General features: G+C 49.7%; 1 long non-coding RNA gene and 1 pseudogene across 1 annotated transcript; one reads left to right on the top strand and one right to left on the bottom strand.

Moving 5' to 3' along the window:
• The first annotated feature begins 226 nt into the window (after positions 1 to 226).
• Positions 227 to 21,761, top strand: LOC120621965 (uncharacterized). Its single transcript, XR_005658367.1, has 4 exons — positions 227 to 372; positions 15,396 to 16,290; positions 20,996 to 21,563; positions 21,648 to 21,761. It is a non-coding gene; the product is annotated as an uncharacterized LOC120621965 (long non-coding RNA).
• LOC120622399 (uncharacterized) lies at positions 13,801 to 13,919 on the bottom strand (annotated as a pseudogene).
• Positions 21,762 to 22,768: the final 1,007 nt, after the last annotated feature.

The raw sequence follows: 22,768 nt of genomic DNA, 5'->3' as shown, positions 1-22,768 counted from the left end.
ATCTCCTCAGCAGTGAGCCCCTGGTCCCTCCCATGGAGACTAACGACACCACACTGAAGGTGTCTGCACCTCTAACTGGAGGGTGCCCCTTCAGTGGGGAGGACGGAGTCCACGGCTGTGTCCTTGGCCTCTTGTTAATTATTCCCTCAGCATATGACGAAGGCAGGAATCCTGTGTGGGCGCAGCAGGTGGAGGTGGGAGTGGGGAGTCCAAGTGAATAATCCACTTCAACAGTGCGGCCACCTGGTCAGGATGTAAGCTCTGCACACAAATAATCACGACCCCCGGACGGAGGGGAAGATGGAGGGCTGCAGCTTTGGCTGCGGGCACCTGGGCTGTGTTGTGGACAAAAGTGCCTCAGTGGCCACAACGGTAAGTAGCCTTGTTACGTGCTGAGATGCCACCACTGACCTGACCAGCCTCACTAGCTACTCCCACGGCTTTACCTCCCCAAAAGAAACGGGACCATAGAGCAGCCTGGCAGCGTCGATGAAGACGAAAGGGGGAGGGGAGTCTGGACTCGTGGCTACACGCCTCCTCCTGCCAATCACGGCCCTGCTCGGTCCTACCAGCCAGAGGCGGGCAACCAGCTGAGACCCCCAAAAGGGGCAGTCTGTGGGGGGTGAGCACAGACTTCAGGAGGGCCAGAGTACGTGGCCCGCCAGAAGCAACCATTAAATAAATTACAGGACACACACACACACACACACACACACACACACGCACACACACCCCATCCTCATTCTTTTACATTTGTCCTCTTTGTGATAGTCCAGAAACTTCTAGAAGGATCCATTGCAGTGAAGAATTCTGCTTCCCCTGAGTGGAAGGATTACAGGACATGAGTGTGAGAGTCCTTGAGATCAGCTAGACACACAGACTTAACAAGCATTTATTTAATTCTGCTCCTGTTTAAATTAGAAGGGCAGTGTCAGGGCAGACTGCCCAGAACAGGGAAGGACACGGCCCTCAGGGGCTGGGCTTGGGTGGGGCTGGCCAAGGCCAAGTCCTTGACTTTGCAGGCCCAGAAACTCCCTGCTGGTCAGGGCTCGAGGGACTAGCTCAGACCAAGCCAGGCCAGGAGGCCAAGGGGAGAGCAGACCCACCAGGGAGCTGCGGGCGTATTGGGGTGCCAGGCAGGTGGCCAGCTCATCTCTCCTGTCAGAAGCTGCCTGGACAACGCACTGACAAAGCTGGGGTCGGCATGGTAGCCATATGTGGCTTTTTCCTCTGAGAGGCAGGTCATCTGGAGATCCAATGCTTCTGTGGCTGACCAGGCCACCCTTGGGCAAGGCTGGTGCACAAGGACGTGCCTTCCAAGTTCCCGACCTTGTCGTGCTCACCACCTAGTGAGGGGAGGAAAGCACAGTCTTGTAAGCAGTGGCTCAAGACGCCTCCTCTAAGAGGTCTGGCCACCCAGCTGGTCTGAGGTAGCTCAGATGCCCCTGGCTAATTTTGTTTCCATGTTAGGGGACATTCTTAGGGCACCTCTGGCAATGCTGGCCCAGGACAGCAGGACGCCCTTTGGCGAGGAGGACGTGCCTACCCCTCCTCCCCAGGCCACGAGCCCCTCTGCCTCCCAGAGGAACCTTACAGGTGCAATGCCACCACCGCTTCGCCAGCGTCTCTGGGGACCCAGCCTGAGGCTCTGGGTCGAGGCTGGCTTTGCTCTGCAGGGTGGAAGATAGGCAGGCCACCCGGCCTGCTCGTGGCTGGAGCAGAAAAAGTGGAATCCCGCAGGAATTTTTAATCCCAAGCTGACAAGGCCTTGAGTATGTGCTGGGAGGGTTTCTCACAATAAAGGAGGATACGACAGTTGAGCCTGAAAGGAGGTGTGACCTGAGGAGCAGGAAGGAACAAAGGGGACTCCGCAGGCAAAGGAGAGAGAGAAAGGTAAGGGGCGAAGCTTTAGAACTTGTTAACACGTAAACGTTGTTGTCTACCAATTCTTATCGTTTAAAGAGGTAATCCAGCAGAAACGCATGTTCGTTTCTCTTGGATTTGCCATATCTGAGAGAAGTCTGATCTTTTGGGCCACAAGACCATACCCAGGTGCCTGCCCCTCATCTGGTGGCACTGGGGAGGGGACTTCTGGTTCCCGAGCCTGAGCTGGCAGTCCTCACACGGTCAGGGCCGATGGGATCCCGGGACGGCGGGACTCGGAGACTGAAGCCTGGGGCACGCTCGGCCGTTAGCAGGAAGGGGTCCGCGTCTCCGGGTCTGAAGGAGACAAGAGTGACATCCACCGTGTGGGAGAGGCAGGGCTGTCACACAGGACGGTGGGCGGCAGCCGTCGTGATGGCTCTCGGGTGTTGCGAAGACCTGGGTGAGGTCGCGTGGACCTCAGGAGTCTGGGCCGGACGGTGGCAGAAGCCACAAAGAAAGGAATCCGTGTGAGTCATTCGGCTCCCTGGTGGTAGCCATGGCAACCGCGAAGCAAGCGGAGGAAGGCAGAGTACTGTCACTTACTAAGCACTTGCTCGATGCCAGGCCCTGTGCCATGGGCTTTCGTTCATCAGCTCACCTAACCCTCGTGACGACTCCTTCTCGTGATGAGGAAACTGAGGCTCAAAGAGGTTGGGACTTGCCCAGGATGAACCGGAAGTGAGTAGAGAACCGGAATTCGAATCCAGGCTTGTCTGATTTCAGCCGTCACGTTGCGGGGAAGAAAGTGAAGCACCCCGAGCCATTCCGCTGTCGGGAAGGAGTTTTGCTGCTGGCATGGGAGGCCGGTGCGACGGAGCGAGCCTCGGCCTCTGGAGGAACCCGGCCCCCTCCTGACATCTCGCATACGGCCAGGCTTTCTTAGAGAGTTCCTGAGTAATTCGTGCATCCAAGAACAGAATGCATGACCTGGCTCATGAGAACAATAAAAACTCTTTGCTCCTTGCCCCTAGAAAATGCCACTGTAGGATCAATAATCTTTCCTGCGACAGACGTGGATACCAGGTGTCAGCTGGCTGAGTGAACGGATCACCCCTCTTTGAACCAGAACTTGGTTGGAATCCTGGATCCACTGTGTGACCTTGGGTGTGCCACTTCACGTTCTGAGCCTCCGCTGTTGTCCTCGTCTGTGAAATGGGGATACTTACAGGGTTGCCGCAAGGATTCTAATTAGAGGGGCGGACACAGGCCAAAAAGCCCCTAGCACAGCGCCTGGCACGCAGAAGGTGCTTGGTTGGGTCCAAATACGAGGGAAATGGGAGTAAAAACTAGCCGAGACAGTTTTTAGCAGAAGCATTTGGATCTGAGAAGTGCGCGTTTAACATGGACACTGCGATCGATTGAGGCCTGCCCATCAATCACGCCCCGGGGCTTGGGGGACCAGCAGGGGACCCCAGTGGGCCGAGTGCGGCCCGAGACAGGCATTCTGTAGGGTCCTGTTCAGACGTAGCTACTACTAACTGCTTTGGGGCCTTCGGCAAATTACTTAACTTCTCGATGCCTCACTCTCCTTATCTGTAAAATGGGGATAATAATACCTACCTCACAGGGCTTGTTGCAAGAATTAATTAAAGTTTATGAAGTGCTTTGAGAGCCCCGGATGAAAGGCCCTACAGAAGTACAAAGTATTATTATTATAATCCAGTAGGCTATAAAAGATAATTTTGCAGGAAAAGGCAAAAATTTAATTTCTATACAAGCAGAAACAAAGGCAGATATAATCATAGAAAGTTTTTTTTAAAGTCTAGAAGATAATTTATATAATTTTTAAAAATTATAACATGTTTTCTCCCTACCAATAATCAATGCAGAATGATAATTAGAGATTGCAGACACAGGCCAGCAAATCATACGTGTGCTGGGCCCTGGGTCCGGGACTCCCCGCGAGTTGTCTCCCAGAACCCCACAACAACCCCCTGAGGTAGATGTCATCACCCCAGTCTGACATACAAGGAGAGGACTCCAGGGCGAACTCTAGCATCCGCTCCTGGCCTTGGCCACCGGTCTCGACGCTTGAGCCCTGGGGAAGGCTTGGCGACATTCTAATTCCGCTTGACAGGTGGTCTTTAAGCATATTTGAGATACAAACCCAAGGGGAAACTGAGGCATAGGCCGGGATCGGGTCGTTTGAAGGAAAATGAGCTGTTGCCGTCCTGTGCTCTAGTTTGTGTTCAAACACCCATCTTCCCCTCTCCCGGCCCCCCAAAAGCACCCAGCTCACATCTCTAGGCTTCTTTATTCGTAAGACAAAAGGAACGACCGCCTCTACCTGCCTCTGAGCTGTGTTAGGCGAGTCAATTACCTTCTTTTAAAAAGCGAATAGATGATAACTAGATAGATAGAGCTTTCAGAGGAGAGGCCTGTGTGTGGAAAAGCTCCGTACTGCTGATCACTTTCATCTCCCCTTGGAGCCTTTCCACACATGGAATTAAGTGCCAGGCGGGGAGCCTGGCAGCTCTGCTATGACCCCTGGGCCGCTTAGTCAATGCATGGAAAGCACCTGATACTAAAAAAAAGGTGATTTTTATTATTCTTGTGTGTATCAGATGCACAGAGAAATGGGAAAATGCAAAGTAGGCAGAATAGTCATGTGATCTCATGACTTGTCTGGAAAATTGAGAAAAATATAGTTAGACTTGGAAATTATAACATGAAATGAATGGCGCCCACAGGAAAGCAGACGGTCTACCTGCCTGGCTCATTCCGGGGTCCTGTGTGTCTAGGGAGGGGTCTCGTTGGAGGTGGGGTGGGGAGCTGTCTGACGGAGGAGAAGGGGGCATGTAAAGTGGGGTCCTGGGAGAGCAGGCCCCTGAAGCAGGTATTGGGGTCCAGCCTACCCAAGCCGCCCCCTCTGGGCTATAAATTGTAATGAGCCAAAAATTCCCAGTCACTTTTTTCAGATCTTGGCTTTGCCACTCACTCTCTGTGACTTCAGGAGTATTTTAATTTCTCTGGCCATTTCTTTATCTGGAAAACGGGGACCCCCCCCCACAGAGTGTCGTCAGCACTCCAGGGGCCAGTGTTTGGCTAAGCACCCGTGCAGAGGTCCCCAGCCCTGTAAGGACCAGCGATGCCAGGCTCTGGGCCAGCTCCTCGCTAAATGTGCTTTTCGCGATTTTATTTCAATGATTCCCACAAGGAATCCGTGAGGCGAAGTGTGAGGATCTTAACTTTACCCTCAAGAAGTAATTTCTCACTAAATTTCCTTCTTATGAAAAAAAGAGAGGAAGATAAAATCGGTGACATAATGGAACATGGAGACGGAACCCCTCCCTCGGTCTCCGGTGCACAGAGCAGCCGTCTGGCGAGGCTTTGAGCAGGAAGCAGAAGCTTCCAGAACACCTGGTAAGCAGAAGAGCCTAGACACTCCGTCATCTCCCAGAGTGCCCGCATTCCTGCACAGGTGACTAAGAGCCAGGGAGGGACAAACACCTGGAGACCCAGCCAGTGGGGCTGTCATCCCACCAAATATGGGCACTCAGAGCTGGCCCACAGTTCTTTGTGGGGACAGACGTCAAGGAGGGGCTGGCACAGGTGCGCGAGCAGAAGGAAATCTACGCTCCTTGATTCCTGGAATTTGAGGAGTTAATAGAGCATTGGAAGAGACTTTGGGGATCGTCTAATTTTACCGATAAGAAAAGCAGAGACTCAGAGAGGCCTGGGGCTTCCCTGGGGCCAGCTGGTATCAAGGCAGGGGAGCCCGCTCTCCCCAGAGCGGGAACCATGGCTCCCTCTCTGCATGTCGCCCTGGTGCTGATTTGGGTGCCTCCCCAGCCTTTGGTTTTCCCACCTGCAAAACCAGGGTCACAGTCCCTCCCCTGCCAGTCCCACAGGATCGTCAGAGGCCACATGGATCAGAAGAACAGAAATTATGGCTGGGGGAGCCCTTGGGAGCTGCAAGTGCCAGGAGCGAGCGCCCCGGGGAATTACCTATCAGTAGAGGAAGGGGCTGGAGGGCACTTCTGGGCCTGCCTTTGGAGAAGTGGCCAGGGAAGCGTCGCTGGAGCGTTGGCAGGGCTTTGTCCCTGTCACCCAGTTCCGGGCAGCTTCCTCAGCTTTTGTCAACTTCCTCTCACCTCTTCCACAGGAGGCTCTAGGTTCCACTGTCGTGTGGCTTAGTGCCACACTGGAAGGCAGGGCAGAGGGTAGCACAGAGTCCACCCCAGTCTGCAGCCTTGGAAAGACCCCTGGTCTCAGCGGGTCTTGTCTGTGACGAGGACCAAGATGCCTGGGCTGGACCCGAGGCCGTTCAGAGCCCCCACGCTCAGACAAGATTCTCGGGACCTCAGTGTCCTCTGTCGGAATGAAATGGTTCTAGGTGCTGATTTTAGAGTGACAAAAATCTCCGTGTTCTTCTATGGAAGGGATCTCCACGGTACATTGAGACAAACAAGCACGGTGTACATGCGGTATGCTAATATAAAATTATATATGTTATTTATGTATAGATTATATACTATGTATATATACATATATGGTATATACACATTCAATATAGAATTAGACTCGAAAGATATATTTGCTTATTTTTCACAGAGAAACAATGCGAGAGTAAACCAAACGTCCGTTTTAAAAGGGCTGCCTGGAGGAGGAGGGTTAGAAAGAACAATCCTTTCTTCCAGCTAATGACTCTCTGGTCCCGCCCTGGTGAGTCTGAGTGGGACACCGGTGTGGAAAGACCTCTCTGAATTACTGTCGTTGAAGAGAAAACCGCAGGCCCCAAATGGAGTCGCTTGTGCTACAGCCCGTGACACCAAAACTAGACTTCGTACCTGACCTGATTCAAGCTTCTCCAGGATGTAATCTTAGCTGGTCAGGACCAACCAGGCCATCGTCACCTGGGCCCTCTCCATCCTGGCTCCCCCCAGGCGTAGAAGTGAAGTTGGGGCAATCTGCCTGACAAGACCCCGCCTTCCCCTAAGGGAAGGTGATCGGGCCTGAAACAATCCTTTCTTCCAGCTAATGACTCTCTGGTCCCGCCCTGGTTCTGCCTGGAAACACCCTCCACACGGGATAGCTTCTCGGGGCTCCTCTACTCGCTAGGGGGGTGCTGCCCGACTCCCGAGGCGCTCCATAAAGCCCATCAGATCTGCAAACCCACGTGGGGGAGTTTTGGTTCTTTAACGCGTTGCTGATTTTGGAACTGTGCGCATATTTTACGCAATTAATGAAAACAAAGGTTAAGAAAGAACAACAAAGCGATCCATCGAAAAATAAAGACATGCTGATTACCTAATGTTTGCATGTCAACTTGGGGACAAAAACACCCAGAGAAGAATGATTTCCATTGACAGTGACTCTATGGCCCCAGTGACGCGCGCCTCCTGAGGACACACGAGTCTGACGCCGAGTGGCCGTCCTCCTTTGCGAGAGCAGGCGGCCTGATGGACACACGGCAGGACGAACACAGAGGCCCAGCACCAAGGTCTGCAGAGTAAGCGAACGAAGAAGCAAGCTGAATGCCAAGTCTAAGACTGTGTGTCTCTGAGCCCAAGAGTCCCCTGTGGAGCCCGGGACAGAGCCCACCGAGGTCTGCGCCCCACTGGCCCCTAGCCCTTCAGCACCGCCTTTGCTAGCTTCATGGTCTCGGGGAACAGATGCCCTGGTTTGGAAGAACGTATCTTTGCCTAAAGGAAACCAACCGTCTGAACCTCTGAAGGAGACGAGCGTTAACTGCCCCCTCCGCGCTGTCATTTCATGGTTCTAGAGATCGGACGCTCGGCTACAGACGGACATGGAGCTTGTGCCCAGCTTAACACGATGCAGAAGCCACGTCTGAGCGGAAACTGTCCCCTGCATTGCAGTGAAGCGCTGCGTGGCCAACGCCCTCTGACTGGAGTTGTCGCCTGCTCTGACCCCTGCCTCGGGCTTGGGCTTGTCACCCTCGAACCTGCTGTGTTGCGAATTTATATGTCGCCCCGCTTCATCCTCTCCAAGACCTTGTGAAGTAGGGATTATTAACCCCGTTGTCTCAGGGGAGGAGAGGGAAGTGGCCCAGCCCTGGGCCCGGCTGGGCAATGGTGGGGCCAGAGGCTGCTTTTGGCCTGACTGACCCCCAAGGCCCATGCTCTTCCCCTGAGCCCCGTGCGCCTGTCACAGAGAGAATGGCTCCCTGGCTCTTTCTAAATGTTTGAGAATGACTTCGGCCAACAGTCAAAGGGCTTAGTAGCAGGTAGGAAAGAGTCTCATGGCTTGGGAACGGCCTCATCCTACCCTGGCTGAAGAGAGAGGTCTAGACACAGAAATATTAGCGACCATTTAGTAAGCCCTGCTAACCTACCTCAGCTCATCAAATCTCCCCCACGCAAACGGGACAAGTGTTCTCCATACTTCACAGGTGGGGAACCGAGGCTGAGAAAAGAAACACCTTGCCCAGGGTCACAGGAACGAGGAGACACAACTCTGAATTAGGCTGCAATGCAGCAAATTAGTCATCAAGAATTGTAATTTAAGTTTCTGTGTTGATACTGCAGGCTAGGGAGGGGACAGCAGCTTGCTAGAGGAGGAAACATTTTCTCACAGAAGAAGTTTCTGAATCAAATTCGGGTACCAAATTTTGTTTAGAGCCAAAGCATAGGTTTTATTGGTCTAGACTGGTGGTTCTCAACGGGGTGATTTTGGCCTCCCAGGAGATATTCGGAGAATGTCTGGAAATATTTTGGTCGTTGCAAGGCGGAAGGCTGTGTGCTCCCGGCATCCTGTGGGGGGAAGGCCAGGGATGCTGCACGCGCCTCACCACGCACGCAGCAGCACCCACGGGCCCCAAAAGTCAACGGTGCCGAGGGTAAGAAACCCCTCTCTGGCCCAGGCCCTGCAGAAGGCCTCCCCCACCAAACCCATTTCTCCTTTCGCGCTCCGTTTTCAAGGGAAGTGTTCTTAAAAAGTTCTCCTTTGTTTTTTGAATGTTTGAAGAGCGTCTCCATTGGCAGTGGAGCCAGATCAGTTATAGGGGAAGTGTCTCTTTCATCTCTCCAGGAGGGGTGGATGTTGGGAGAGTCGTTTGGGAACGCCACGTGATGCCAATTATTCAGATGGGCTTCTCCTCCGAGAACCTGCTCTTCTCTGAACTTCAAACATCCTGACCAATACTAATTTAGCAGCGGAGCCTCTTTGGGAAGATTCTATCTGCTCCCAAACCAATTAGTTTAACTCCGAGCAAGTTTACCAAACATTCTTCTTTGATCAGAGAATTTATTTTTTTCAGAGGGTGCGATGTTCTCCCCATTCGTCTTCCTTTGACATTAATTTATAGAACGAAAAGGAGAGGCTTTGGTGTTTCAGAATCAGGTTTAAAAGGCTGCAGTTTTCACTGTTGTTTCTGTAACTTGGTCCAGAGAGAATGAATCTCGGGGTTTCGAGGGACCCAGCAAGCACTCAGAGATCAGAATCCCAAGTTCCAGGCTCCATCAAAGGAGAAAGGACGTGAAGTTCCCTCCGAGCAAAAAAAAAAAAAAAAAGAAAAAAAAGAAAAGGTGCCGGGTCAGTGGCGCGATGGCCTCTGTTTCAGTTGCTGTCCATTCGCTGAGAGGCCCCACCTGCATCAAGCCCACTGTGAGGTGCCGGGGCTGCCACAGAGGAAGAAAATGCCATCTGTGCCCCAAGGTCACAGTCCGTGGGCGAGATGCATAACCCACTGGACAGTTACGGTGTTTGTGGGGGCTGGAGCGCTGCGGGCCCGCCCCCCTGTGGAGGGTCCTGAGCTGGCTGTCCTCTGCCCTCTTCCGAGCACGTGCACCTGCTGGTTCTTTTCCCGGTGAGTTCACCCCTCCTCCAGACCCAGACGCAGTGTCGGCTCACCCCGCAAGCCTCCCCGTCCCCAGCGGAGCCGGCGGCCCGTCTGTCCACGGAGCTGTCGGGGCTCCCTGAGCGTCCCTCCAGGAGCCAGAGGACTTGGTTGGCTTTTCTCTCCCCATCCCCACCCCAAATGTCAGCTCCTTGAGGTGGTCGCCTGGGTTCTTTGTCTGCATATCCCCAACACGTGGAAGATACTGGATATGTAGCGAATGGACTGATGCATGAATGAATGAACAAACTGATGAATGAATGAACCGATGAATAAATGAATGAACTGATGAATAAATGAATGAACTGACGAATGAATGCATGCACGAACTGATGAATGGAGGGATGGAGGGATGAATGAATGGACTCGTGTACCCAGGCACCAGGGCAACGGGGAGTCCCGGTGAAGAAACGCGGAGGTAGATGCAGACCTTGTTGGCTGGTGCTTTGTTCTGACTGTTTGCTGGTGCGGTTCTGGTGTTTCCCCCTAGAACAATGTTGACAGGTGTCCAGTCAAATAAATTAGCATTCCCTTCCCACCACGAAAGCCTCATTTCATGGGAACAAGTCCACACAGCCGTGTGCGGGTGTGCGCCCCGCACACCGACCCCATCGGAAACCATCGCGCGTTTGCCGGCGTCTTCCTGTTAGCAAGGGCTAAGGAGTGTTCGGCTTTCTTTTCTCAGGATAGCTGCCGACCCCCGTCCGACCTTGCAGCTCCGTAATGGGGAACGGGGAAGAAGAGGTGGGAGAAGGGGGCGGGGCGATGAGAGGGGAGATGATCGAACGTGAACACAGGTGCTCCTACGGCAGAGGGAAAAAACCCTAGTCACTATTTAGAGGCCATAAACTTTGTACCTGTGGAATATTCTCTTGGAAGTTTTCTTTTTAAAACAATCACTCTTTTTTTTTTTTTCTAATGAACAGAAAAATGGAGGTTCTCTTCTCAAGAGAGTAGAAATAAATTTCTCTAGTTATAGGCAAGGTGGATTTGGAGCTAATAACAACTGTTATACAAACTCCTTCAGGTAGAATTTAAGCTGCCTCTTGATTAAAGTTAATATTTGAATAATTCTTGAATAAGAACAATCATGATTTAGCAGTTCTGGGGCCTCTAACCTTACTCAATTTAGCCTCAAATAGCTACGCTCATTTGAAAAAATTTATCAGCTGCTGTTTTTTTTCAGGATGGCCAATGACCCGTGGGCTCACCCTGTGGCATCGTGATACCTTTCATAGCCTAAAGTGACCCCAGGTCTACCAACTCCTGTGCAGGTTACACACAATATGCAGCGTGACAGTGTCAGGGAAGCCAATTCCTTACCTTGTTTGGTCAACGAATGAGCATTGACTTGGTCTTCAATAAGCACTTGCTAAGCACCAGGCCCTGTGCTCGGTACCTGTCTACTCCCCTCTGCCACACTCCTGAGGCCGTGTGACCTTCACCCGGTAACAGATGAGAAAGCAAGATGAAGCCCGGGGCACAGAGCCCCGGAGCCAGAAAGCGAAATGGGAAGGGAACAGAGGCTCAGGGCTCTCGCTCCTCCAGGACCCATAGGGGCTGGAGCCAGGTTCTCACTCAGTAGCCCAGATAGGAAGAGGGCCAAGAGATCTTGGGGTACACAGCACCCCCTGCACACCGCCCTCCCCGGCTGCTCTGGGGTCAGAACCTTTCACTTGTCTGCCCCTCGGCCCTTGCTGTTGCGATGCTGTCACGGGCGCTCCCGGCCCCTCGTCTTAGTGGGGAACACACCTGCCTTTCTTCTGTGCCCTGCCCAGTCACTGCTTCCTTTCTACGACCAGCAAATGCAAACTGTTGTTATTTTTCAGTATTCAAGGTAAAGAGAGAGAAAAGACTTGCTCTCTCCTAAGTGCTGTGTCTCTGTCCCCAAGTGTAATCAAACCTCTCTGGCTTCAGGGTCGGAGAGGTAGTCACGTGATGGAATGAAGGTCGTTCCATAATTCGGGGGGTGTGAAGATGGCCACAGCTCTTGGAAGCGCCTTCCGTGACGAGGTGGTGCCTTTTCCTCGCCCCTGGACTCTGGGCTCGCCGTGACAGAAGCTACTCTGTGAGTTCTCTGCCTAGACCTCAAGAGGCTTTGCAGCCTCTGCTCTTGGGCTGGGAGCCCTCTGCCACCAAGTCCGAGGTAGCCTGCTGGAGGATGACAGATGTGTGAGTGACCTCAAGCTCAGAATAGCCAAGCTCAGCTCAGCCCCGTGGGACAACCTCACTGAGCCCCAGCTCACACCACCGAAGCACAGAGCTGAATGAGATGGTCATTTTAAGCCACTCCACCATGGGGATATTTCTTACGCAGCAGCAGATAACCGGTGCACAGGGCAAGCTCATGGAAACAAAGCCCGTTTCATGGGAACTGATGCCGGTTTCTCTCTGGGGATACGTGGCAATTCTTGCTGCACGTCTGCCCATCCCCCCATCCCCCTCGGCAATCCTACTCTGTCAGCCCCAGATGGCCGCCCCAGCTCCAACTCAACATGTCCTGTCGGTGCCAGAGCTCGCAATCACCAAGGGACTGGCCCTGGTGTCTTTTCGACTCACCCATACCCTGATCCCAGGTGGCCTGGCTCAGCAGCCAATGGGTGAGCTACCGGAGTCACGTGGCCCTTTGGGCAGCAGGCATTGTGGGTGGGGGGTGGAGGGTTGGGGGAGCCCGTCTGAGGAAGGGCTCATGGTGGGGTAGGCAATGGAACGCCGCATTTCATCATCCATATGAGAGAGGGACTGTCCTATGGCCGAAGAAGCTACAGGAAGAATAATTTTACTGACTTGTTCTGAGTCTTATTAAGCGTGAGCTGATAAGTCGGTGCCTCACAGTTCCCACTCGCTAAATATCAGAGAAAGGCATCCATGTGTGCTTTATCGCCAGATGTGGCAAATCGCACTGGACTTCACTTGGGTCTAGACCAAGGGCCAAGGCCCAGAATGTGACAGCCCCCAACTTCTCTTTCGGTTTATTTTTCTTTTGGAGGTGGTAACTTTTTCCCCTTCCTTTTTCTACCAGCCCTTTGTGCCCCTTTCTACATCTCCCCAGGGCGGCTGTGCTAACAACCTCATACAGAGTCTCCTTGCGCAGATCATAATATACGAGCATATGCAGGGTTTTAATAATACCGTTTACAAAAACGAGGTCATACTTTATACAGATTTTTGCATCCAGTTTTCTCAAAAAAGTCACAGCTCTCATTTATTCTTGTTAATGCTTATATGATATTCTAAGGCGAGGATTACTACGCTTACTCACCCCTCTCCTGCTGATGGATACTCACTTTGTTTCCACAGGTTTCCAGGGCTGTGATCCTTGAATATAAAGCCTTATGTACTGATGCTTTTATTTCTATGCATTAGATTCCCAAGCATGAGATTCTTGCTGGGCTGAGGATATACGTGTATTATTTTAATAGATGTTGCCATATTGACTTTCAATTAATTATAACCAGTAATTGAGTACTCATTTCTCCATAACCTCAAGAGCGAAAGGTGTTATTGCTATTTTAAAATTTTGCTAGTTTTATAGTTATGAAGAATTATCTCACTGTTATTATAAGTTATGTTTCCTATACTACTGGAGCATTTGAGAATCTTTTAAAAAATTGCATTAGTCACTTGGATTTGCTCTTCTGTGAATTGCTTTTCTATATCCTTGGTCTATTTTTTTATTGGGCGATTGTCTTTTATCAATTTGTCAGAATACTTTGTATATAATAGATACTAAGTCACTGTCTTGTCTCTGAATTGCAAATATATATAACTGACACCTTGTTTAAGGTAACTTTTGCCATAAACGATTTTAAATAGTTTAATATTGACAAATGTATCTGCTTTACTTTTTAAAATAGCTTCTGAACTTTCGTTCTTGGGTTAAAGGGTTTTTTTTTTTGGTTTGTTTGTTTTTTTTACTGCTTAATTTTTATGTAGCCTTTTTTAAAAAAGAAAAAAGATAAAAGATTTTTGTGCTTTTTTTAAAAAAATTTTTTTTAGGTGAGGCAACTCTTGGTTGACCTCACAGATTGCAAGGACCTTATCAGTTTACAATCCCTTATTTTTATTTTTTATGCCTACAGCACCTGGTCTTCCTAGGTGGTTTCCCATCCAAGTACTAATCAGGCCTGACCCTGCTTAGCTTCCGAGATCAGACGGGATTGGGCTTGTTCAGGGTGGCACGGCCTTAGACTTGTAGTGTGTGTGTGTGTGTGTGTGTGTGTGTGTGTGTGTGTGTGTGTGTTTTGTCTTGCTTTTATATTTAAGTCTTTATCTGGAATTGATCACTGTATAAGTCATAAGATTGAAGGTCATTTAATCTACCTTTTCCCATTAGTAAAAGATAATGTTTTCACACATTTGATTCTTAAACATACGAAGATCTATTTCTGCTTTCTGTTTGGTTCTAGATTTAGTTTCCTCTTCTGATCCCAATATCGTTTTTATTTGAATAGAGCGGCTTTTTGGTATGTCCTGATCTGGTAATGCAAATTCCACTAACTACTCTTTTTACAGAAGTTGGTATTCCCAGGAATTTATTTTTCTAAATAAGTTTTGTAATTATTTTACCTAATTATTCGTCTTAAAAAAACTCCGTTAGCATTCTATTTGGAATTGCATTAAGTATATATATTAATTTGAGGAGCGGTAACTTTAAATAAATATTACGTCTTCCCATCCAAAAATAGGGTACAATGTTCCCTTTATTCATGTCTTGGTTTTTGTCATTTGATAAGATTTTATTGTTTTTATGTAAGACCTTTTTCTTTCTTGTTATTGTATTCCTAAATATTCAATAGTTTGGGTTGCTACTGTGAATAATTTTTTCCCATTTCTAGTTACTTAAGGCTAGAAGGGAGAACCTGTCAATATTTGTACATTTATTTTAAATTTAGCTATATCACCAAATACTCATTAATTCTAGTAACTTTTACTAATTTCTTGGGTTTCTAAGTTTATAGTTATATCATCAACAAAATAGACAAATTTATCTCTTGTTTTTCTAAGGTTCAAATCAGAATTATACTTTTTTGATCTTATTGTATTTGCTGGAACCGCCAAGACCATGTTCAATGTTAATAATGGATAGTATCATTCTTGTTTAGTTCTTGATTTAAATGAGCGTGGTTCTAGAAGTTCACTATTTAGAAAAATAGTCTGTTGGATCTTGGTCTTTATTTCTAAAGTTTCCACGATCTATTCTTTAGAATTTTTTAGAAGAGGATACTATATTTTTGTCTAATGCTTTTTAGGCATTGTGTGTGTATGTAATTTTTTGTTTGAATTGCTCTAACTTTGTTTTTCAAGAAGACACTTTTATGCTTGGAAACTTACACAGGCATATAGTCCATCCCTTATTTTTTCTTATTTTAATTCACTTCTATGGTTTTTCAGAGACATAAATCAAGCAAAGTGTTGTTTGCATGTGACGAAACACTGTATCCTTTAAAATATCATCTTTCCAAAGACTAACGTCATGGGAAGAGAATCGTGAAAGAGTTAAAGTGGAAAAAGACAACTAGGATTCAAAACCATATACAGCATGATTCTAACTCTTTCAAAAAGAAATACCAATTTATACATGAAAAACCTCAGAAAGAAAATACCATATCTCCATAGAGATATGGTTGGTTTTCACATGGGTTCTCATGGTTCTATGTATTTTCAGGATTTTCCACGATAAACTTGCTGTGACGTTACAATCAAGAGGAAAACCACATTTTAATTTTGAAATGTCATTGATGAGAATCCTGTGTCTCCTTGGGATGCAATCGGTGTGCAGGGCGCTCACCGCACAGCCCGGCTGCAGTCAGGGGAGGGCTCCGGCTCACAGGTTCTGCGTGGCTTAGGGGCCCCACTACCTCCCAGTGGGTCCTGTTATAGGGATCCACATTATAGTATTTTATCCAAAGTCTCTGCTGTCCCTCCAGCCCAGGACAGTGCCACCTGATAGGAGAGTCTCTGTGACCTAGCACGGGGCGGCGGAGCAAATGGAAGCCCGGAGACCAGCTCAGCGTCGGCTCGGTCCTTCTGCTGCTGTGTAACTTTGGGCAAGTCACTTGGCTTCACTGAGCCACAAAACAACTCCTTGCTCGTAAAACGGGGGAAATCATGCCAGGTCTTCCTCGTACAGTTGGTTGTGTGGATCAAAACCCTTTTGAAAGACCATACAGGTGGGGGCAGCTTTCCAAACCACCCAGCACAAACCCAAGGGACTGTTCTTGCCTCCACAGAGAAGGTTCTTTGTCACCATCTGAACAACCTGATTGCAAAACAATTCCTCTTTAATTGGACTCATCTGAGTAGGTTAAATAAAAATAATTACCGAGAGTGGTAATCACATCAAGGACAGCTCATCACGCTGCTGTTACATAACCCAAGCTTCTCTGCGACGCCCGGTCTGAAGGACCTCTCCCACTCGCCCGCATGTGACTCAGGGATCACGGATCAATCTTGTGCTTGGAGAAAGTCATCTGCATCTTGGTCTCTACACCAGCTGCAGAGCGAATGTGTACCGGTTGCTCAACCCGCCTTAAAACACAGGATCACTGCTCCGCGTCCAGGTGAGCCATCAGGCGAGGGGTTTTAAAGGCCGAGGGGCGAGGGGGCTGATGCTTCCGCCTGTTCTTTCAGCCCAAATGCATTCAAAGCGCCTCTCTCCCACCCGACGCAGCTTCGCCCTGCGCAGCCGTCAAAGGTCCCTTTCTGCCACAGTCCCTGGTGGCCCTGCTCTGCAACTGTCTCCTGTCCAGCTCCCCAGAGTCAGCGGGGGGCCTGGGCCCCCATTTGGGTTTCTGCTCCCAGGCTGGGCCTCACCCCCCTCAGTAAACCTCTCCACTGATTGGACGGCCCCCAGTCCATCATCTCACCCCATGAAATCTGGCTCCTGGGAGGGCGGCGGGGAGCGTGCTCCAGGGGTGCCGGGGGCCGCAGAGGTCGGTGCAGAGGCCGGTGCTGAGGCCGGGCGGGGCCGGGCGGGGGCCGGGCGGGGGCAGGGCGGGCTTCGCCTTCCTCCGTGCCCTCTGCTCGGCCTGTCACCCACCAGAACGGGGAACAGCGCCTCGAGGGCTCTCTTCCTCCACATGTCAGGAAAACGGCTGCTTACCCGTCACTGGTCATTTCATCCATCGCACTGGGACGCAGGGACCCGGTCATTCTGGACACTCAGGCCCCCTGGTTCGGGAAAAATTTCTTGAAACACTTTTTTGCTTTTCTTCTTCCCCGGCCCCCGCGGTTGACCTTCGGTTTCCTCGTCTTTCTCCTCCTGTGGCCTTCGCGCCCCCTTTCGCTTCACGTCCTGGGAGCCCTTCGACCTCACTTTCCAGTCTCCCGAGCGTGTCGTGACTACCCTCCAACTGTTACCTCAGGAGAACCGTGTGTTGTTTTCTAAACATTCCTTTCGTCTGCCATCTGGTGTGTGTGTGTTCGTCGTTTCACGGGCGGAATTACTATTCCTTTCGGCACGTCGGGGAGAACGGTCATTCCCCCGCATAGCCTGTTTTCTTCTGGTGTATTTACTGGCTCGGGTCTCTGTATGTCGCGGTCCGAGATGCTCGGTTGTCCGCCCCCACTGAAGAACGAGGTTCTGAAGCCGTGGTTGGGAGGCCTGGGCACATAGGTGGGCTCTTAGAGCACAGTTGGGGCGAGCCCCCAACCAAGGCTCTATCTTCAGATCTTTATTTTGGTGCTGGTGGTAATTCCAAAAGGCTACGAAGATACCACTGGGGTTTTTTTTTTTCCCACTAACTTCTTTTTATTTTAGAGCTCGGCCCACGAACCCAAATAGCATTAACAAACATTTGAGAGCAGATAGACGCAGAACATGATGGGTTTGTAAACATCAGATTTCTACAGCACCCTCTCTAAGAAAGATGCCCCAGAACGTAGGACAGACCGGTAGTGCCAATGGCGCTGACTTTGGAATCTCCGGCGGGTGAGTAAAATCTGCCCAGCAGCGCAGGGCGAGGACCCAGCCTCACGTCTCTTGGTTTAAAGAGCACATGCTATACCCGCCTGGTCTCAGACACCAGTGCTGTGTCTGCAGCTCAGCCAGCGGGGTTTCCCTAAATAGCCTAACTCAGCGAGGACCTCCTGACTGAGGGGCGTGGGCAGAAGGTCAGAACATTCCCAGCTTTCTTCCCGAGGGAGCTTCCATTCATGCCAGCTCTGGATCCAGTTGACAATGTGTCCAGTGTCTCCTGTTCCAGCCGGTCTTGTTTCTACCCTCCCGAGAAACCTCCGACTAATTCTGTCCCCTGAGACGCTGCGTCTCAGAAACCACACTCCTAACTGTCTCTGAGTGTCTCCTGCGCCTGAGTCCTTGTTCTCAATGTTTCAGATTTTGATCTGAAAGTGCTGCAGATCCCCTATGGGCGCTGGAAGGCGCCGCTCAGACCAAGTATTTAATTTAAATGCTTAACGCCCAGAAGAGGGTATTATTATGATTATTTATCATATTTAACGCGTTCCATCTCTGAGCCTCTGGGTACTCATAACGCGAACAATGCTTCCATTGAAGCACTCTGGCCACAGCTGAATGTCCTGCGGGTCAGTTTGAAGCAGGCAGCGGGACCGGAGAGGAAGATGGGAGTCTCCGACAGTGCTTGGTTTCCAAAGAGAGAAGGATTTTAATTCACAGGACGTGCTGTAGGATCAGCCGTGTCCTGGAGCATCCCCAAGTGTCTTCTTTGGTGGAGTTGATAGTTGTCTAGATCCAGAACGAGGGAGCTGCCTGTTCTGCAAACATTAACAGAAGCCCTGGAGATACAGAGCCTGGGTCACTGCCTCTTACACGTTCACAGTGTCCTGGCGGTGGCAGATGACTCAACACAGGGTCGGCATGCGGGAGCCGAGGAGCAAGTGGCTCACTGGAAGACAGCGTGGTGTCGTAGGATGTTGTGGGGCCTCTGAAAGTGCCACCCTCCTCCCCAGGACTGCCGGCTGGACTGGAGGCACTGCTCAGAGCGTCTTGGCTTCATACCATCAGAGGGACCTGGAGCCCCAGGAGCACTATCAGAGGAGTGGCCGGGGACTGAGGGGCTTGTCCAGTGTGTAACCTTGAGAGACTGCAGTTATTTTAGGTGGAAGGAAAAGGCTGGGAGGGGCAAGAGGGAGAGGGAGAAGACCATTGAATAATTAAAGAAGACCCAAATAGAAAGACATCCTCAGTTTATGGATTGGGAGACTTAGTGTCGTTAAGATGGCTATATTTCCCAAATTAATCTACAGATTTAATGCAATCCCCATCAAAATTCCAGGTGGCTTTTTTTTTCCTTTTTCAGAAATTGACAAGCTGACCCTTAAATTCATTTGGAAAGTCAAGAGACCCAGGATAGTCAAAATAACATTGATAAAGAAGAACAAAGTTGGAAAACTCACACTTCCCAAATTCAAAACTTACTACAAAGCTACTATAATCAAGACAGTGTGGTACTAGCATAAGGATAGACATGTAAGTCAACGGAGTACAATTAAGAATCTAAAAATAAACCCATACACATGTGAACTATTGATTTTCAACAACGAGGCCAAGACAGTTTACTGAGGAAAAGAATAGTCTTTTCAACAAATGGCGCTGGAACAGCTAGATCGCTACATTTGAAAGAATAAAGTTGGACCCCTACCTCACATCACATGCAAAAATAACTCAAAATGGATCAAAACATTTTAAATGTAAGAGCTAAAAGTATAAAACCTTTAGAAGAAAAATCTTAGATACAAATTTTCATGACTTTGGATTAGGCAATTGTTTCTTAAATGTAACACCAAAAGCAACAGAGACAAAAGAAAAAAATAGATAAAATTTCATCAAAATTGAAAGTTGTCAAATCATCATGTCGTACACTTTAACTCTCTTACAATTTTATTCATCAATTGCAGCTGAATAGAGCCAGAAAATATTAAATTTTTTGCGTGTTTAAAGGATACTATCAAGAAAGTGAAAAAATAACTCAAAGAATGAGAGAAAATATTTGCAAATTGTATGTTTTATAAGAGTCTAGCATTCAAAATATATAAAGAGCTCTTACAACTCAACAATAAAAAGACAAATAACCAAATTTTAAAAAATTGGCCAAGGCTTTAAATAGACAATTCTCCCAAGAAGATGTACAAATAGCTAGTAAGCACATTCAACATCATTAGCCATTCAGGAAATGGAGATCGAAACCACAATGAGATACCACTTCACACCCACTAGAAGGGCTGTCATCAAAAAGAGGGACAATAACAAGTATTAGAGAAAATGTGGGGGAATTGGAATTCTCATCCATTGCCGTGAGAATGTAAAATATTGTGGCGGCTTTGAAAACAGTTTGGCAGTACCTCAGAAACTTAAACATAGAGTTGCCACATGACCCAGCAACCCCATTCTTAGGTGTACACCCAAGAGAATAGAACACATGTTCACAGAACTTGTTCGCAGATGCTCATAGCAGCGTTATTCATAATAGCCAAAAAGTGGAAACCACCCAAACGACCATCAGCTGGTGCATAAGCAAAATGTGGTCTAGCCGTGCCGTGGAATATTACTTGGCGATGGGAAGGGAATGAAGTACTGATCATGCCGCGACGTGGATAAACCTCGAAAACATTACGCTGAGTGAAAGAAGCCAGGCCCGGAAGGACACGTGTAATTTTATTTACGTGAAATGTCCAGAATAGGCAAATCGATAGCAACCGAAAGTACATTAATGGTTGTCAGGAGCTGGGAATGGAGGGGTGGAGAGTGACCGTCAATGGGTATGGAGTTTTTTTTTAGGGGGTGACAAAAATATTCTGGAATCAGGTGGTTAGTGATGGTTACATTGTCCTGTGACTATACTAAAACTACTGACTCGTGCACATTAAAGAGCAATTTTGTGGTGTGCGAATTCTCTCTCAGATAGATAAAGGGTGAGAGGGAGAAGCTGGGTGTAAATAGCTGGGTGAGAGGGAGAAGCTGGGTGTAAAGAGCTGGGTGTAAAGAGCTGGCGGGGGGTGAGGGCCCTGTGGCTCCACAGAGTCAACGCATGGCCAGTCAGACCTCGTGGGTGACAGAAAATCCTTACGGGAAGAAAATCGATCAATGTGAGCTGCTACCAGGTGGCACCAACCATGTGATCAGGCAGTGAGCTTCATGGCCCTGGAGAAGTTCCACAAAGCTGGGGTTGACCCACCGCCTGGCAGACCTGCTAGAGAGATGACTCTCGCACAGCGTTGGGAAGGCAGGGTTGGACTAGATGACTTTAAAAATCTTTTCTGACCCAAAACACTATCATTTTATGACAGGTTAAGAGAACCTCTGACGAGCACATAGTAGGTGCTCAGTGGAATGCCTGCTGGACCCGGCCAATCATGAATCACGTACCTAGACCCTAAGTCTTGTGCGGCCCTCGAGGTACTAAGTTCTTTACCACCAGGAAGCAGGTGTCTAATTCTGGAAACCACTCGACTTTGTAGGTTGGGAGCCAATGTCTATTTGTCTCCCCTGGGCTGACACTTGGCGACCCAAATAACAACAATAAAATCATAACAACTGGCCCTTGGAGAACATGGGCCCTGGCGGGGGGAACCACCAGTGGCATTTCAGAGCCTGGGTCCTTCCCGTCCGGTTCCTGCGTCCACCCCAGCGCCCACCTTTGTCTGCATGCTCGTGGCCATTTACACAATGGCGCTGGGACAGGACACGTCCCCAGATGGCAGGCTTTCTACATGTCGCATCCTGGAAAGAGGAGAGGATAGTTGCTCAACGGGATGAGTAAACGGTCCCATTGATTCACTCAGAAACCATCCAGGGAACCAGCAAGGCCGGGTGGTGTTTGCCTTTGCAGAGCGTGAGATGGCGCCACGGGCTCAGGTGAGCTCTGGGACTGCCCGCCCAGCAGACGAGGCCCCCCAGGTGAGCTCTGGGACTGCCCGCCCAGCAGACGAGGCCCCCCAGGTGAGCTCTGGGACTGCCCGCCCAGCAGAAGAGGCCCCTGGGGTTGAGGGCCATTGTAGCTTTTCGCAAATTCCAGGCTGCCGCAGCTGGAATCTTCAGACTGATCCTTGATGCACAAAGGCTCCCCCGAGGGCGGAAGCACCACAGAGCACCCTGGGAGAGGCCAGCGCTGTCCAGCCCCCTCCTGTTATGCATTGATGTGGCTCACCATGCGCCAGGAACTTCTGCGTGTGACCTGGCCCAGGCTCAGTAATGACCTGATGTATCTGCGCCCATCCCACTGGGGAAACTGAGGACTGGTGGAGCTGGGACCAGCACTCCAGTCTTCAGACGCTTGGTCCGGAACTCTCTGTGATCTGTTGCGTCTCATTTGAGTCATGGGGCGGCCACGTGCGGAAAGCCAACACCGTGAGATGGGACCAGGGACTCCGGCAGAAGTCTCCGGGGATGGCCCGTTGCCAAATCCAACGAGCAAAGGTCACGTTTGACCAGTTCCTGCCCTCCATCAACGCCGCTTCCCGGTCCCTTCTTCTGTTTGGTTTCCATGACACTCCTCTGTCCTCTGCCCCTCTCACCCTTTATGTCGAGGTGCCTTCGACTTAACCTCTGCCCTTCTCACTATTGCGGTTCCTTCTGAGTGACCCAGTTGTGGCCCCGCCTGTCACGTCTATGCTCAAGACACCAACGTCCACTTCCAGGCGTGGCTGAACTCCGAGCATCACTCCTGGAAAGTTCCAACAGCAGGTCCCTCGGAAGCTTCGCTTTTAGCCGAAAGGTCGCACGCGTGCTCCTCACTAAAGACTTATTAAATCAGTCGGTCAGTCAGCGTCCTGAATCAACCCCAGGGGCGGCCTGACTCACGGACTGTGATTGTTATTCAACCGTTTGATGAAAATTTCAAATGTGTACAAAGTGAGTGGAATCGTTTAATTAACCGCATGGGCCCATCACCCAGTCGGAACAATGATCAACATTTGGTCATTTTTGTTTTATCCTTCTTGTCGCTCACTGATGTTTACAAAATATATAATTCGAAGATGATGCCGTTTTTTCTTTCTGTTCTCCACACTACCGTATCTCACTAAAATGGGCATTTGCCTGTGGCTATCTGACTGATAGCA

This window comes from Pteropus medius, unplaced genomic scaffold, assembly GCF_902729225.1.
Source record: "Pteropus medius unplaced genomic scaffold, Ma_sr-lr_union100, whole genome shotgun sequence".
Lineage (NCBI taxonomy): Eukaryota > Metazoa > Chordata > Mammalia > Chiroptera > Pteropodidae > Pteropus > Pteropus medius.
The sequence above is the reverse complement of the archived record's forward strand: the minus strand, read 5'-3'. Positions and strand labels throughout refer to the sequence as shown.